Source organism: Macaca thibetana, chromosome 1, assembly GCF_024542745.1.
Source record: "Macaca thibetana thibetana isolate TM-01 chromosome 1, ASM2454274v1, whole genome shotgun sequence".
NCBI lineage: Eukaryota > Metazoa > Chordata > Mammalia > Primates > Cercopithecidae > Macaca > Macaca thibetana.
In genome coordinates this window covers 73,962,525-73,976,179 of record NC_065578.1, presented here as the reverse complement: position 1 = coordinate 73,976,179, position 13,655 = coordinate 73,962,525, and the positions used below count along the sequence as shown (strand labels likewise).

Sequence of the window (13,655 nt, the reverse complement as noted above, 5' to 3'; positions counted from 1 at the left end):
TTATATTATAATTTTGTTGTTAATTCAAGTTTATTTTTATTTTTATTAATTTTTTCTTTAAGTTTCTGTAAGTTATATTTTAACATACTTGACTAAATAAGTGGTATTATAATTAAATACTCTGTTCTCACTAGTCAGCTGTCAGGTAAAATATGTCTAATACATAAGAAAATTTTCATTGTTTATTTCTAGAATACTTCCTCACACTTCATGGGTTAAAACAGATGTATACACACCCTCATACACATGTGCACACACACATACATATGTATATATTGTATAAATATATGCAATACATATATATACACACACACTTTAGTAAATGGGACTATCTGTTCCTGGAAGCTGAGGGATTTATATTATTTTTAATACTTTTATCTTAGTTCGTACATACAAACACTCAGTAAATATTTGTTAAATAAATGAATGTAAGTGCATGCCCTTGTCTGATTCTGAATGGGAAAATGTATTCCTCTGAGTTACTTTGACAGAGAGGAAAATCATGGCCTCTTTTTCACTATATTTAATTTCTCAATGTATAACTATAGCTATTGGTTTAAGAATTTTAGGATGGGTACAGTGGCTCATGCCTGTAATCACAGCAGCTTGGGAGGCTGAAGCAGAAGGATCACTTGAGCTCAGGTGTTCAAGAATGCCACTATGGCACCACTGTACTCTAGCCTGGGCGGCAGAGCAAGACTCTATCTCTTAATAAGTAAGTAAGTAAATAAATAAATAAATATTTTACACCTTCCTTTGAAAAACCATTTATTACGGTCATCCAAATTTCTCAAGGACCTTGAGTGTGTTTTTCATTGGAGCACTTAAGCACTGTTGACACAAATTGGTGTCTCTGCGTCCTTGTCTCCAAATTGCACTTATTAAGCACTGTCTTCAGGTGAGATCAATATTTTTTGAAAGTCTCCAAATTTACTTTATATAATTATGTGCTTGGATTTGCAGAGCAATTATGCTCTCATAAGATGTGAAATATTTTAACTCTTTCCTAAGTCCACACACAAAGAAAAGAAAGCTATCTGCACTAAAAAGCCAGACTCTCTTTTTTTATTTTTTTATTTTTAAGAAAAATAAATGGCTCCTTTTGTTTGTAACCATATGGACATAAAGGATCTTTTCAAAAATCCTTCTTCTTTCTCAGAGTCCACACCCAAAACGTGCTTTAATATTGGCTGATGTTCTTTCCTAAGAAAATTTTCTACTTACTGCATCTCCACATTCCCTGCCGTAATTTAGGCTTGACCTCTCCCGAGCTTTCTCAGCAGCTTCCTGTCTACCTTTTTGACCCTAACTAGTCTCTCTCCCTTCTTTCATATTGCGGTCAGGGTGATTTTTCTAAGGTGAAAATCTGATCCCTTCACTGTTATGCTTACATCTTCCAGTGGGTCCCTGGCTCCTCCTCCTTCAATATTTCAGCATCCCCTTCTCTGTGACACCATCTCTGATTCGTGAGAGAAGGTCATCTCTGTGGGCCCTGTGGTATCTTATAGGTACTCAACCCAACCTGACAACCTTGACTATAGAAAATAATCTCTCTATATTTAGGTGAGTATATAGGGATATTTCTTCCCCGGAAGTCTGTGAGATTCTTGAGTGTAAGGATCAGACCTCCGCCTATCAGTTCCAGTGCCTGTCAGAGCACCTGAGACATACCAGATATTCACAAAAGATAGATTTGTAGGAATAAAATCTATCCATTGTCTCCATTTGTTTTTGCTATTGTTGACACAATGCACTTTGTTTCTTACCAGCAGGTGTCGCAATAGCTCCATGTTTTCAGCACGATTTTTGGCTTTTCAACTTTGCTGTAACATATTAATTGGACTGTTATGGGAAGGAGATGATAATTTAGGCACTGTTTACAGAATAAAGCTGATTTAACCTTCAGTTTCTCTGTGAACATTTTTTTTTTCAAACGTAGTGTTCCAACTGAAATTGCCAAAGTAAAAGGAAGACTTCAAATTTAAAAAACGATTAGAGTGAAATAAAAATTCAAGCTAGGGCATCAAGTTAAAAACACAGGAAAAATGTGAAGCACAAAATCAACACCTCAGAATGGTAATGGCACAATGATAGCTATAGCCACACAACTGTTTCTTTCCATCTCACAAGCAAAAAGCAAATTGTGTTTGGTATTTTACCAAGAGAGCTCAAAGGAAAAACATGGCCCAGAGTGAAATGTGCCTTGTTTTTAGGGTTCTTTAGCTTTGAAGAGCTCAAGATCCTGACAAAAACTTTAATTCATGGACCTATGAACATTAGAAACGTAATGCTTTTATAAGCTGAGAACCAGGGAAAGCGAAGAAACAAACAGAAAAAGAAACACCAGGAGATGATAAATCATCTCCGAAGATATGAAAACATAATGAAGATAATTTTTTAAATAAGATGTGCAGTGGTCAGGTACACATTACTGAATACTTGCAGCTCAAGGTAGTAAAGGGAAAAGAAAGTCTTGGAATCAGACAATCCAGGTGATGGAGTCTAAAATTACCAGTCGTGTGACCTGGGGCTAAATTGACCGTGGTATCTCAAATCGTCCGTATTTCCAAACATAAAATAAAGCCCATTTACAAAGGGTGTTGTGAGGTTCAAATAAGATAAGTCATGTAAACATGCTTCATGTTCTTTAAAATGCTGTATTTGCATAAAACAATATTAGAGAAGGATGAGACAACACTTATTGAACATCTGTGGTGTGGCGAGTGGAGTGCTGGATACTTTACATAAAATCACATGCAATTATTTTCCAGTGGGGAAGATTCTCTCCAAAGTTTCCTAGTCCATAAGCTGCAATCACAGCTCCCTCCTCCTCACATCTCCTTTCTGTCATGGCCCTGTCACCATATTCCACTGAATACCTCTGAAATATGTAAATGATAGATATTGCTGCTAGCCTAAACACTGAAGGAACTCAATGAGGGGTGAGCTTTATAAGAACTAGTAATTTTCAGCTTCCAGAGGCATTGTGGTAGGGGTGAGTTAGAATTAGTGCTTCTAAAGAAGCTCTGGATATATTTGCCAACAAATTCTGAGTGGCAACTTCCTTTTGAAGATGTAAAGGAATTTATCATCAGATCAAGATCACATATACCTTTTTAGACCTTTTTATGTGGATAGAAGAGACTTTTTAAAAAAAAATTCAAAGGTTTCTTCTATTTCAGGTTAAAACTAGTTTTGGAAGATGACGCTTTGAGACAATAGGAATAGCCTTACCCCAGATGAGCCCTCAATGATTTTTTTCTTAATAAATTAAGATTAGGCCATATACCAAGCAATACAGCAATCTGTATTTCTAAGGTTATTAATTTCAGTATATGCACAAAAGTATAAGTTGTTTAGTGGTTTGTAATTTCCATTCCAGAAATAATCAGACTTGAACAGGCAAAATATATCATCTTATATATATATACTTTTGGGTGCGTGAGAGTCAATAGTGTTATTCTAATGAACATCACATGGGCTGGGTGAAAAAAAAAAAGAAGCCAAAAAAGAGTGAAAGAGAAAGGAAACTCTAAGATTTTGTTCAGTTTAAGGTACAGAAAGTGAACCTTACAGCAGTGAATGTGCTTAATTCCATGCTAACTTTCTCTCCTTTTATTGATCTTTGGTTTTAAATAAATTATGCTTGAGCTATTTACTGTTAAAAGAAGCCAAATAGTGCCAGAAATCAAACTGTTCACCCTAAAAAATTTGCAGAGGTTTGAATCATTATCACCCAAACACTGTTAGGACATTAGCAATCTATGCAATAGCTTATAACTTCCATAGATTTTCTTGTGCAGTTCTGTAAAACTTCATTATTTCCATGACTGTTGAACTGGAACTATTTCCAGTTGCTAAAAAGGCAGGTCGAATATTATGTCAATTGCTGATTAATCGTTCTATTTCTTGACAAGGTTACCGGTGCTGCCATTTGATGTTTTGCACCTAGTGGAATTAATGTTATTCAGGGAAGTAATGGTAATGAACTAAATTTCATATCTACAAAGAAGCCTGGACAGCGGGGCAGTCTTGCACTTTGGTCTTTATCTGAAATCAGATGCCTTATCACCACAACTCCTGTCTGTCAAGCTCCCCCAAATAAGCTGGATTTATTACGAGTTGTTACTCTTTGTTCCAATAATGAGCTCCACTACTGGTGGTGGCTCAAAGAACCACAGAAAAGCAAAGCAGAGGACCTGTCATTAGATAGCAGACTACATAGGCAGCGGGAATTGGATATGGCTTTTAACTCCATGCCATTGATGGTAATTTTTGGTTGCTTTGCTGATTTGCCTAGGGCAACTAAAAACATCACCTTAGTTTTATTCAGGCTAATTGTCAGCCTGTGCAGTGGTGCCAAATTTGAGAAATGATTGACAACTAGATACATATCCTCAGATGTATTACCCTCCAGTTCATAGTCATTAGCACTCCATCACAAGGCTGCTCTGCCTCAAAGACATTAGTAGAGGGCAGTGATCTGCTGAGTTCAAAGAGCTCTGGGGAGGAGAAGCAGCATATTCCCACCCAGGTGTTCACAATATTTGTTGCATTATTGACCATCTTGCATAGGAGAAGCCTGATGGTGTAGGACCTATCGATGACCTTGTTTGACACCCATTTGTGTGCAGAGGCAGCTCAGGCTAGATGCCATCTGTCCTGACTTGCTGGCCATATCGTCATGTAGCTGTCTATTTGTGTTGATGGATTTCTTCGATTAGCTGAGTGAGTCGAGCATTAGCTAAGTCCATAAAAAAACAATGTAGAAACCCTGATGTTGCTTATCACATTTTTTCTCACTCTGGAAAATCCTAAAGACTGTGTCTCTGAGACCTGTCTGTATTTTAAAGAAATGCACATGATAACAAGGAGAAAGAAAGATACATAGATATTACATCCATCAACTTTAAAATCTAAACATCTCTCAAACTCTATTCTTTTCCCCTTTGTTCTTTTTAAACACATTCCCCACACAGTGAAAGAGGATTACCCTGTGCCTGTCACTTTTTTCGGTGCTTCTAGTGCTTGGTTGTGTAACCAAACATGTTAAAATTAAAATCCATATGAACAAGCTGTTGAAGATTACATCTAAAAACAGGGCTGATGGCAAATGTGCTATGTACTGAAGGTTATCTTTGTCAGGGAAAGACACTTGAAATGATAAAGTAAATACGACTTTTTCCCCAGTCTGAGGGAAACAAAAAAAATCATGCAAAGAATTAAAGCTTTCACGGGTGTCTTCTGGTGGTCATCCCCACTTTCTAATTTTGCTATACTTCCTTAGGTCTCTGCTCCTTCCTAAGAATGACTTTCTCTTCAAACTAGGCCTTGAGAGTCATTTACCCTTTGGGAAAAATCCACTCCCCACCTACAGGGGCTGATGTTGCCAGATGATCCAGTGGCCTTCCCAAGTCTGAGCTATTTCTTCCAGAGAGAAATACTCAGGAGCTTCAGCAAGACAGTGAAGAGGGGTCTCTGATCCTTCAAGTCCTGCAAAGCAATCTCATGTGGGAGGCGTCACTCTAATTGAGTCTTCTTCAGATCTTCCAACCAGTGTGGTTGTTCCTACTTTTCTTTGTCTTCATTTGCCTGATAGATACCTGCTGGTTGATATGGAGACATATATGTGTGCATGGGCTTCCCACTCGCTGTTTTCTGAAGGTCAGGCCTTCCTTTCCTGAGTAGGAAGCTTATATTCCTACTCTGTTGTCATAAACTGGAAGCCAGTGGGCAGAATTCTAACCTTAGATATTATTTGTTTGGCTTCCATAATGTTCTAAAAAATTTTTTAAAATTCACTCAATCTATCTAGCTTTTCAGTTTCTTTGGAAAAATCAGAATCTGTGGCAACCTTAGAAGGCACCTCTAGAAGGCGACATAGCTTCGGAGCTCAGAAGCAGCCAACTTTTAGACAGACCATGCTATAGGACTGTCTGCCATTCCCCAGTGTCATAATGTTTTTCTTTCTCCTTCGGGTTTTGAATTCCTGGTTTAAGACCATAAGGAAGAAGAAAAACTTTTCAGATCAGACACTGCTCTCACAGTGGATTTGGCAGAACTTATTGATATACAGAGCAGTATTAGGTTCTTTATTTCTACTCTCACTCCTCTCTGAAATTGTGATTCTTAGGCCTTCCAGGAATAAAAAATAAAACCAGCCCTTTAATAAAACATAGAATTTCTGTGGCTGTTTGCTTAACTACATGAGACCTGACAGAAACTTTGAAACACTCACATGTAAGGGCCGGATCAAGCACTCTCTATAAGGCCTCAACCTCCTTCCAGGAGGAAGGTAATGGGAGTTCCTTCTTCCAGGACTGGTCGAGGTTAATAGGTTTTCATACCATCATGTAAACACAGAGTTAGTTTCCTAGAAGATGCCTTATAATCCATTTAGTTCAATATAACTCTATGCAAGGAGATCCTATAGAGTATTTGATTCCTCTTCTTGATCAATTCCAGAGATAAAGTGTTTCACTATCATAAATATTATCCATTTTTGGACTTGTGCCCTATAAAATGGGTCTAAAGTGTTAAACTATGCCCTTTATCATAGGGTTTTTGTGACAAGATTTCTATTTGTTGTTTGATTCTGGAAAGTTATTTCTTTTGCTGAGCCAAAATTCATCTCATACCTTCTCCTGATTATCTCCCATAGATCTCAGTCTCTTCCCTCTTCTGCATAAAATCCTTTCTAATGTTTTATGACGTTGATACTTTCCATGGTCCCAATATCATTTACTTTAGACATCACCAGTTATTTCAATGCTTTCTCCTATGAAATAGTTTCTAGAGTGATCATCATTTTAATAAATTTATATTTTATATTGTGTTTTAAAAGGAAGTTCTTTAGTTTTGGAGTGTTGAATGTCATACTTAGCAGTAAATTAAACATGCATTTTTCTATTTAATTTCAGGAGAGCTTGCACAGACAGAGAATAAAGCAATATGTGCCAGTAGGGCTGCTGAATTGCACAATCAACCATGGGGGGCATCATTCCCATTATGGTCCATGTAAACAGTATACTCTGTAGTTATGCAGGCAGTATGCAGCCTAAGTGACCCTACATGGAAGTCCCTGACACATCTCAGAGAGAAGTACCAGACACGTATGCAGAATAAGCATTAGCATATTACCCATTTCCAGGGTGTAAGAAAGAAGGCAAGCAGTTCATTGTAAGAAGGAAGAAGTTGGTGGTATGGATTTCATTGGAGAGAGCTATAAATGTTTTGAGTTCTCCCTGTTCCTACACCTACCTGCCATGCATGAGAGGGAATGCTTCCCCCTCACTTTAAACCAAATGAAGAGGGTTTTCAGAGCACAACTCAGAGAAAGCGGTCCTTGCCTCTGAATTTGGAGAATGCAGTGAAAAATATGTACTTTGAGATATAAGTCTGTCATATAAGCACAGTATTCCAAACATGATCGGTTTGATGCAAAACCCAAAGCAACTTTTATATCTCAGAGCATAAACCAGTATCACATTCATGGTTTTAGTTGCCATGTCACAAAGTTACCTTATATTGAGTTTCCAAGCAACTAAGATATCCAGATAGTTCCAGATGAACTGAAATTTGGTCACATATATAGATACTTTATATGGGCAAATAATTTTTCGAGAGTAAATCTGAAGCAACTTGCTACAGAAGCAGTGTCATGAATGTGGGGATTTACAATGCCTTGGTTTGTCTCTTACCTTGTTTACTTAGTTGACCAATCGTTGATCTCTCTGAGCCTCAATATCCTCATCTGTACCATGAGAATAATACCTCCCCCAAGGAATTGTGGAAGTTAAATGAGATGATTTGTGTAGGTGGTTAGCACATTGGAAGCACTAGATAAGTACAAATTCCCTTCTGCCTTCTTTGATGACACCCACAGTTTGTGATCTTGCTCATCTCCAACCACCCTCCATGGGACAATGTGACACAGGGACTGAGAATGGTTGCTAAGGAGGAGGAACCACTTACAAGCATGTGACTTCAGGCAAGTTTCTTCAGTTCCCTGCTTCTCAGAACCTTTCTTTGTAAAAAGGGGGAAACAATAGCATTTGAGCATAAGTTGAGATATGGCACTTGAAGCATTTGGGCACAGAGCCTGGCACACATCATATGTTCAGTATTTTTTTAATTGTCATTACTCCCACCCCAGCGACCATGACTATAGTGGGGTTTATTTACTTTGATGGCAGGGCCAAAAACTGTCCTCCAGAAATCTGACCAAAGGGTGACTTTGAAATACTATCTTTGTTTTGTTACAACTGAAGAGCCTTTAATTTAGTCTGGAAATCAACAGTCGATTTCTAGCAGGGGAACGTAGAAGGAAGGATGGCCACAGAACTCCATTTTGAGAGTCATTCATTCTGACCCACATCGTCTACAAAGTCTTTTGTCAATTTCTCTGAGAGACATCCTCCCCCAAATTCTAGGTGTTCTGTTCTGTTCCCCATAAATGACAAGGTAAGTTTGAGTCTGTCACTTTCATTTCACCTGTCAGCTCTTCCTTTTAGGGAATTGACTTGAAGAGAAGTGGCTTTCCTCCTCTTTTCCCTGAATTCATTCTCTGGCTGGTTCCTCCACTAACACTGAGTTTTTTGCCATCCTCCCTTGGTCATCACATATGATGTTTCCTGTTGTGTTGCTTCCCTGTACCTATTGGGACTAGAGGGGCAACCGGGGTTGTTAGGAGCTAAGCTGCAAATAGATGGAGAAATGAAAATTTACACTTGTACTGGCCAAAATTTAAGACTTGGGATATAGTAGTGTTTAACAGCCTTTTTATAACTAATGGGCCCTTGTATAATTTTTTTGAATTACTATGAATGTAGTGTTTTGATACAGATTATTTTTATGCAAGAAAAATAACAAATAATGTCCTCCTATGAGAAAGCCAAATGTACCACAATGAGATGACCTACTATAATTATTATAAAAAAAGAAAAAAGCAATTTTTATTTGGCTTGGGCCATGTTGCCCTATGTAACTCTCATTTCTTCTAGGCTTGTGGAAATCCTGAGAACAGGTTGCAAACCCATATTATTACCTTAATAAACCCTTAGGTGTTGGTCATCCTAGGTTGGGAATGACTGAGCATGGCTTTACTGGAATTATTAAAACAAAATCATTTAGTGATAAAAGTGATTTGTCTGAAGAATGTAATAATTTAAAATTCTAATTTATTTTCTTTTTATTTGTTTTTAATGTTATGATGCTTGTCTTAATATTGTAAGTTCTCACTTATTAAATGATGGATTAGCTGCATTTTCTTAAGAGAAGCAGCATGGTGAATAAAGCAAGAGCTTTGAATCAGAAAGATCTGATTCTTCCACCTACGAGCTGGTACCTTCATCAATCTGTAAACCTCTCTGAGGCGTGGTTTCATCATCTATAAAAAAGATCAAGAACACCTACTTTGTAAGATTGGTGTGAGGATGAGAGATGATGTATGTACAGGGAAGATAGTGACTGGCACAGTGTAGGTGTCTAATAAAGTGTAGTTATTATCATGAAGATGGGTAAATTACCATTTTTGAATGCTTGCTATATACCAGATCCTCCTCATTTTCTGATTAGAAAATAGAGGCTTTGAGAAAGTAGCTTTCTCCAGATCACATAGCTAATTTATGACTGTGTTCATCACCGTAGGCCAGCTTTGCTGTGATAACCAGCAGCCCCCAGCTCTGAATAGCTTTAATCAGCAAAGATTCATTTCTCATACATGTCATGTCCATCATGGGTTTGTGTGTGGCTCTGTGCCACATCATCCTCAGTGAGGAGGACAAGCTGAGGAAAGCACCACCATCTGGAATGTTGCTGGTCACTGGGGCTAGTAAAAGAGAGATGAAGAATTCTGCTGGAGCTCTTAAAAGATTCTACCCAGAAGTGACACACATCACTTTTCATATTTCATTGGCCAGAACAAGTCAAATGGCCATCCGTGCCTAACATCAAAGAAGTAGAAACATACAAGCCTTTCCTATAACCCAAAGTGATAACATCTTTAGAGTCACTGAATTGTAATTCAAACCTGGATCTCTGATTTGCATATGGACAAAATAGGGCAACTGGAACCTCTTGCTTCTTCTTAAATCCATTCTTCATAATATGGCCTTTTTGGTACATCTGAAAAAAATTCTCAGAATTTACAATATCACAAGCATAACTACTCAAGTCTTAAGTGCAAAGGTATAATGCCAAGCAAACTAGAGGGGATTTGTGGATTTTCTCCTTTTTGTGATTATGCATAATGAAACTATGCACCTTCCTTGTCAACTTCGCCTCCTTCTTTTTCATTTATTTGCCTTTTAAGTGAGTAAAGTTATATATTCCCCTCTCGACTTCCTTTCACTGCTTACAAAATATTTCTCCACATCATAGCACACTCCAGTGTTAACCACGTTGCTTTTTCCCCTTTGGCTTATAGCTTAAGAAATAGCCTTTGTTGCTGTGTCTCAGTACAGAACACATCAGAACAATGAGCACCATAAAATTTTGTGCTTCTCTTTCCAATGTTTCAGAACCTTGGCTCATCAGAGCATTTTTCTCACGTCCTGTCTGACTGACCATTTAGCTCAGGGATAAAAGCTCCCTGTGGTGACAGGCTCGCACAGGTGCAGAGAATAAACCCTGTAGTCATGATTCTTCCTCCTGAACCAAAAGGTGGATTTTGATATGGCCTTTAAGTGAGAGAAAAACTTATTGAAAAAGAAGCCCAGAGGAACGAAGAAACCCCACAATTCTGATCTTGGGTCAGCTATGGGGATCATATTACAAACTGTCAATTTATCAAGAAATCCCCAGATTATTCTTCTCAAGTGATTCTGCGGAGCTTAGGAGCATGGTTGTGCCGTTTTAATCTGCCTATTTATTAATTTATTTTTACTGCTTTGGGTTTTCCTGCAATTCACCAATGAATAATCTCTCTCTCCAAACTCTCACTCTAGAAATGTGTTTTTCTCTTTGTATTTTCTTTGATGTTTGTTCCACAACTTCCATTGAGTTATTGTCTTTTATCATAACAAGAAATTCTCATTAGTTCAGAATTTGTGATCATTCCAACAGCAACAAAACTTTTTTTAACCTATGTGCCCTCAAGGAGGAAATGTTGGCTAAGCAATTTACTAGTGAAAGCATGCTTGTCTGGAGAGTATTTAAGCCCTATGAGAAAAATCCATGAACTCCTTTAAGGGTGTTTATTTCCATGAAACTAATATGGTCATTACCAAGAAGAATCTTTACCTAATCAATAACTATGTCTTAAAGTCCCATCAGGTGGCATTTCCTTAATCAAGTCTCAGTTACAACATGAATGTGTAAGTAATAAAGTTATGTGTTTTTTTTTTAAAGAAAAAAAAAGATAGTATAGGTCACATGGTTTGTTCTATGAGCTTAACTACCATTTACCTCCCAAATGAATAATCCTAGTCTTCTGTTCAAGACCATGAATCTACTTATAACCTAAGTTTAAGAAGCATAAGTTTCTTGTCTATACAATTTAATTCAAAGGTTGTGGAGACGAAGAGAATAAGGCAATTCAGCCAGCAGTTTATGATGCAGGAATGCTTGAAGACCAGTGCTGCTATGCTTTCATGGAAGGGCCAACTCCAATGTCATTTAAACCAAATGAAGCTATAACAATGTTTTGGAGATGGTTGCTCTTAAGGGTGAGAGGGCATGGAGTACACTATTTACTCTGTCAGAAAACAGATGTGTGGTAATGAATGAAATTCCTGCCCTTCAGTTTTGTTTTTCTCCAGCCACATTATTGAGTCACTGTGAGTGATGAGGGTTGGGAGAAGAACAGTTGGCACATTGAGAACAGCTTTTATTTGAGATCAGCGACCTTGCATTTATTACCTTCCCTTTGTGAGGTTATGTCTTTTTACCTCTTGGATGTGGGAAGCAATACAGCAAAGTGTTTAAGAGTGTGGGTTCTAGAAACATAGACAACGGGATTTGAATCTCAGCTGTGCCATTTACTAGCTGGTATTTAATTTATCTGAACCTCAGCTTTCTCATTTGTAAAATAGTGATAAAAATAAAACCTACCTCAAGGTGCGAAGATTCAATGAGTACCTGATATATAGTAAATGGTCAATGGATATTTTCTGATCTTAGGCCAAGTGGAGTCTTAGTTCTGTGAATGCCAAGTATAATGTCTATTTCTAATGGCAAACAGTAGTGTCAGCCATCTGTAGCTGTTTCAGAAACATTGGATCAAGTAAGCTAACCTAATCTATTGTGTCAGGCCATTGTGATGGCTCTACTCAGTTCCTCTCCCAAAATTCAATGCCTGTTGTTTAGAATGCCTTTTGGCTAGCAGTGGACAATCACAGACATGCTGAGCTCCTTAATATCGCTCAAGTTCACTCATACATGGGTGGCGCCAGAGCCAAAGACATATCCATTTATTACTCTTTTTATGTCACATTTTTCATGTCCTCTCCTCCAACTGGAGTGTCAAGGAAAACATGGATTATACTCTTTCTATCATTGTTCATGAAATACTTGTTAAATACTTTCTAAATCATGATAATTTGATTGATACTGAAGGAAAGAGCAGAAATTTATGCTAGGGTTGGAAGAGAGTAGGCGTGCACACCAACAACACAGTGTGTGGATAGGAGGCAGGAGTGACACAGACAATCCACAGTAGAAGAGGCGGCGACCTCGAAGCAGCAGCTTGACACACCTGAGCCCTGCTTGAATCCCATCTCAGTCCACGAGTGTCAGGGCCTTAAGGCATGATGATTTGATGTGATCCAGGGCTACTTTCTTTATCATCATTATATAAAAGCTCAGTGGGAGGCCAGTAAGGTAAGCATTTCATCAGGACATGCTCCATTGTGCAGAAGGTTAAATTTACAAGTGAGCTTTGAAGATCTCCGAAATGCCTTTGGGATTACATCTGGGAAGAAAGTCTTGGTAACCTGAACTCTGTCTTTCAGGAGAATAATAAACACATGGAAAAACTTATTTCTTCAATCTATTCATTAATTCCTTCATTTGCCTATTTATTCAGCACCCCTCTGTGAGAGGCACAGAGCATTTGGTACTGGGAATACAAGGGTGTGGTCCTTGTTCTCAAAGTCTGTGAGGGTAAGTTAGGTCTCCAATTGTGGTGATAAGTTAGTCCAGAAGTCAGCACACTTCATCTGTAATGGGAAAGATATCAAGCATTTTAGGTTTCATGGGCCGTAAAGTCACTGTTACAACTACTCAACTCTGCCATTGTTACCTGAAAGCATAGGTCATTTGTTAAAAAAATAAAAAATAAAAATAAAAACAAAAAAAACCCGGGTGTGAGCATATTCTAATAAATCTTTATTTGTGGACATAAAAAACAATGTGAATTTCATATACTTTTCATGTATCATATGATATTATTCTTCTTTTGATTTTTTCCCCAAGCATTTAAAACTGTAGCAGCCATTCTTAGTTTATAGACTGCACAAAAACAGGCAGTGGATCAGATGTTGTCGGCAAACCATACATTGCCTACCTGTGATCCAAGACATGGTCACTGCTATGTTTTGAATGCATCCTCCAAACTTCCTTTGTTGGAGACTTAATCTCCAAATTCATATGTTGATAGTATTTGGAGGTGGTGCCTTTGGGAGGTAATTAGGACTAGATAAGGTTATTAAAGTGGA

General features: G+C 37.9%; 1 long non-coding RNA gene across 1 annotated transcript in view; it reads right to left on the bottom strand.

The window, feature by feature from the left end:
- Positions 1–13,077: 13,077 nt before the first annotated feature.
- The window catches only part of LOC126941172 (uncharacterized), a 40,250-nt gene continuing 39,672 nt past the window's right edge, over positions 13,078–13,655 (bottom strand). Inside the window, exon 7 of the long non-coding RNA XR_007721138.1 lies at positions 13,078–13,157. This is a non-coding gene — a long non-coding RNA (uncharacterized LOC126941172). The remainder of the gene's footprint in view (positions 13,158–13,655) is intronic.